The 5,000-nt window shown below is 52.8% G+C and overlaps 1 non-coding gene across 1 annotated transcript in view; it reads left to right on the top strand.

Annotated features, from left to right (window-relative positions):
- The first annotated feature begins 4,090 nt into the window (after window positions 1-4,090).
- The window catches only part of LOC126138160 (small subunit ribosomal RNA), a 1,909-nt gene continuing 999 nt past the window's right edge, over window positions 4,091-5,000 (top strand). The window contains exon 1 of the ribosomal RNA XR_007528175.1: window positions 4,091-5,000. This exon is cut by the window's right edge and continues 999 nt beyond it. This is a non-coding gene — a ribosomal RNA (small subunit ribosomal RNA).

The raw sequence follows: 5,000 nt of genomic DNA, 5'->3' as shown, positions 1-5,000 counted from the left end.
CACAGACGCGGCGCGCCTCCAGTCACGAGCGAAAAGCGCATCCTGACGAGACATAACTGCTGTGACATACTGAAGCTGCCTCAGACATTCACTTACAATGATCACTACCAACGAACCTCGGCCCCCCCCCCCCCCCCCAACACACTCTCTTACCACGTTGTGTACTGTAATCCAACCCATTTCGCACCTTAACCTAACCCATTTTGCACCTTAACTTAACCAAATTCGTAACGCAATTTGTACCGCAATGTAACGCAATGTGTACCGCAATGTAACGCAATGTGTACCGCAATGTAACGCAATGTGTACCGCAATGTACCGCAATGTGTACCGCAATGTACCGCAATGTGTACCGCAATGTGTAACGCAATGTGTAACGCAATGTGTACCGCAATGTGTACCGCAATGTGTAACGCAATGTGTACCGCAATGTGTAACGCAATGTGTACCGCAATGTGTAACGCAATGTGTACCGCAATGTAACGCAATCTGTACCGCAATGTAACGCAATTTGTACCGCAATGTAACGCAATTTGTACCGCAATGTAACGCAATTTGTACCGCAATGTAACGCAATTTGTACCGCAATGTAACGCAATTTGTACCGCAATGTAACGCAATTTGTACCGCAATGTAACGCAATTTGTACCGCAATGTAACGCAATTTGTACCGCAATGTAACGCAATTTGTACCGCAATGTAACGCAATTTGTACCGCAATGTAACGCAATTTGTACCGCAATGTAACGCAATTTGTACCGCAATGTAACGCAATTTCTACCTTAACCTAACCCACGTTGTGCCTTAACCTAACCCACGTTGTGCCTTAACCTAACCCACGTTGTGCCTTAACCTAACCCACGTTGTGCCTTAACCTAACCCACGTTGTGCCTTAACCTAACCCACGTTGTGCCTTAACCTAACCCACGTTGTGCCTTAACCTAACCCACGTTGTGCCTTAACCTAACCCACGTTGTGCCTTAACCTAACCCACGTTGTGCCTTAACCTAACCCACGTTGTGCCTTAACCTAACCCACGTTGTGCCTTAACCTAACCCACGTTGTGCCTTAACCTAACCCACGTTGTGCCTTAACCTAACCCACGTTGTGCCTTAACCTAACCCACGTTGTGCCTTAACTAACCCAAGTTGTGCCTTAACCTAACCCAAGTTGTGCCTTAACCTAACCCAAGTTGTGCCTTAACCTAACCCAAGTTGTGCCTTAACCTAACCCAAGTTGTGCCTTAACCTAACCCAAGTTGTGCCTTAACCTAACCCAAGTTGTGCCTTAACCTAACCCAAGTTGTGCCTTAACCTAACCCACGTTGTGCCTTAACCTAACCCAAGTTGTGCCTTAACCTAACCCACGTTGTGCCTTAACCTAACCACGTTGTGCCTTAACCTAACCCACGTTGTGCCTTAACCTAACCCACGTTGTGCCTTAACCTAACCCACGTTGTGCCTTAACCTAACCCACGTTGTGCCTTAACCTAACCCACGTTGTGCCTTAACCTAACCCACGTTGTGCCTTAACCTAACCCACGTTGTGCCTTAACCTAACCCACGTTGTGCCTTAACCTAACCCACGTTGTGCCTTAACCTAACCCACGTTGTGCCTTAACCTAACCCACGTTGTGCCTTAACCTAACCCACGTTGTGCCTTAACCTAACCCACGTTGTGCCTTAACCTAACCCACGTTGTGCCTTAACCTAACCCACGTTGTGCCTTAACCTAACCCACGTTGTGCCTTAACCTAACCCAAGTTGTGCCTTAACCTAACCCAAGTTGTGCCTTAACCTAACCCAAGTTGTGCCTTAACCTAACCCAAGTTGTGCCTTAACCTAACCCAAGTTGTGCCTTAACCTAACCCAAGTTGTGCCTTAACCTAACCCAAGTTGTGCCTTAACCTAACCCAAGTTGTGCCTTAACCTAACCCAAGTTGTGCCTTAACCTAACCCACGTTGTGCCTTAACCTAACCCACGTTGTGCCTTAACCTAACCCACGTTGTGCCTTAACCTAACCCACGTTGTGCCTTAACCTAACCCACGTTGTGCCTTAACCTAACCCACGTTGTGCCTTAACCTAACCCACGTTGTGCCTTAACCTAACCCACGTTGTGCCTTAACCTAACCCACGTTGTGCCTTAACCTAACCCACGTTGTGCCTTAACCTAACCCACGTTGTGCCTTAACCTAACCCACGTTGTGCCTTAACCTAACCCACGTTGTGCCTTAACCTAACCCACGTTGTGCCTTAACCTAACCCACGTTGTGCCTTAACCTAACCCAAGTTGTGCCTTAACCTAACCCACGTTGTGCCTTAACCTAACCCAAGTTGTGCCTTAACCTGCTCTGTAATTGGCATATGACACGTTACATTAATCCAGTGTTGTCTAACCACAACCCTCTGAATATAGTTCGCTACTCGCACCGCCCACCCTCTTGTGTATCGTTTCATGTTCAACACTTCGCAAGTGTTGCTTACTTTTTACATGCTCCCGCTGTACACTGTAATGTGGACGACTGCAGGATGTACATCGCCCCCACCCTCCCCCCTGCCTTCGCACGCTGGTCGTTCAGGTGCTTGCGTGTTCAATGCCCTTCGCAGCTGTTCACTGGCATTCGCATGTCGAAGCGCTCAGTCTACGTCGTGGTACGGCCTGTGTCCACTGTCCGCTGATGTCGTAAGCTTAACCCTCACATTGTACTGCACATAGGTCCGTATGTACTGCATGATACGCTGTGGCACATGTGTGACCGTACAACGACTGCGCCCAACAACAGCGAACCATACGGTCCAAATGTTGTGCACTCAGCCACGTGCCGTCTCCCCATAACAGCTACATTGCAGTGTGGTACGCCATAGAGACGTGTGGGATTAACGGACGCCCTGGATGGCGATCAGCATGAGCCGTCTGTTGATGTAGTGGCGCGTGTATTCAAACGTAGTCGTCTCTTCTCACACAGTGTGATAGCATGGTGCACCGCGTTCCACATCTGCGACATGGTACAGATGCTGGTTGACAGTCGGTCTCGTAATGGACATCGCATACGTAGGGGGCCACCTCCCACGTGTTCTCTAGTCGTGCACATTTTGTTGCGTGTATGTGGGCAGACGTAGTGTGTCGTGACACCTAACAGACAGGTATGCAATAATCGTTGCATTTGCAAACTGGGATGGACGTCTACGTTTGCTGGTGACGTTACGCAAATGAACAACTGGTAAACCCATTGTGGTGCGGTTGTTGTTGCTGGAGGTAAATCAGTAAGGGCAAATCTGTGTGTGAAGCGATACGCGGCGGTGGCTGGGTGGGACCGTCCCCGGCCGGTGAGGGGGGGGCCGCCCGGCGTGCTGGCCGCGCGGTGCGTGGGCGCACGCGCTACAGCCGGCTGGTGGGGGCGCCCAGTGGCAGGCGCGCCGGCCGACGGACGCGGCAGGCGGCGCAGCTGCGCGCCGGGGCACCCTGCGCGCGGCGCCGGGCGGCCAAAGTGGGTTCTCGCGGGCCCGGTGCGAAGCGCGGTGGACATCTGCAGTGTGCTGGTCCGACTGAGGACTGTGTGCGTTGAGGATGCGCCGCCGCCCGGCACTCGGCGCCGCGACGCCGTCTGCTGCTCGGTCGCCCCAGCGGTTCTCGCTGGTGGTTTGTATCGCAGTTGTGCAGACGTGTTGGCACGTGCGCTGTGCTGGGAGAGTTCGCTTCGGCACCCACGTGGGGCCTTTGCCCTTCTGTGGCGCTGGCGTTGGAGCTGCCGGTCACCGTAGGTGGCGCGTGTTGTCTCCCGCCGGCAATGCCACGACAGCACGCTCCCGGGCCTCTGTCGGCAGCGGCAAGCTCAGTTGGGAGCACGGGTGGTCGCACCTAAAGCGTCTACTCGCCTAACTCCGGGCGATTGCGCCTCTCTCGAACCCGACCAAGTACTTAGGACGGCGCTGCGCGCCGCCGGGACCTGAGAGGGTTTCGAGGTGTATTGTGCAGGGGAGCTCAGCCTCCTCCTGTTTGCAGAATAATTGAGCGGACGCTTGCGTGTTCGCGCGGGCCCCTGGGACACACTCCCGGGCGGCCGGCTGCTCAGCTCTAGTTGACGCAGCTCCCTGGTTGATCCTGCCAGTAGTCATATGCTTGTCTCAAAGATTAAGCCATGCATGTCTCAGTACAAGCCGCATTAAGGTGAAACCGCGAATGGCTCATTAAATCAGTTATGGTTCCTTAGATCGTACCCACGTTACTTGGATAACTGTGGTAATTCTAGAGCTAATACATGCAAACAGAGTCCCGACCAGAGATGGAAGGGACGCTTTTATTAGATCAAAACCAATCGGTCGGCTCGTCCGGTCCGTTTGCCTTGGTGACTCTGAATAACTTTGGGCTGATCGCACGGTCCTCGTACCGGCGACGCATCTTTCAAATGTCTGCCTTATCAACTGTCGATGGTAGGTTCTGCGCCTACCATGGTTGTAACGGGTAACGGGGAATCAGGGTTCGATTCCGGAGAGGGAGCCTGAGAAACGGCTACCACATCCAAGGAAGGCAGCAGGCGCGCAAATTACCCACTCCCGGCACGGGGAGGTAGTGACGAAAAATAACGATACGGGACTCATCCGAGGCCCCGTAATCGGAATGAGTACACTTTAAATCCTTTAACGAGTATCTATTGGAGGGCAAGTCTGGTGCCAGCAGCCGCGGTAATTCCAGCTCCAATAGCGTATATTAAAGTTGTTGCGGTTAAAAAGCTCGTAGTTGGATTTGTGTCCCACGCTGTTGGTTCACCGCCCGTCGGTGTTTAACTGGCATGTATCGTGGGACGTCCTGCCGGTGGGGCGAGCCGAAGGCGTGCGACCGCCTCGTGCGTGTTCGTGCGTCCCGAGGCGGACCCCGTTGAAATCCTACCAAGGTGCTCTTTATTGAGTGTCTGGGTGGGCCGGCACGTTTACTTTGAACAAATTAGAGTGCTTAAAGCAGGCAAGCCCGCCTGAATACTGTGTGCATGGAATAATGGAA

Source organism: Schistocerca cancellata, unplaced genomic scaffold, assembly GCF_023864275.1.
Source record: "Schistocerca cancellata isolate TAMUIC-IGC-003103 unplaced genomic scaffold, iqSchCanc2.1 HiC_scaffold_653, whole genome shotgun sequence".
NCBI lineage: Eukaryota > Metazoa > Arthropoda > Insecta > Orthoptera > Acrididae > Schistocerca > Schistocerca cancellata.
Note: the sequence above shows the minus strand (reverse complement) of the source record. Positions and strands in the feature narration are given on the sequence as shown.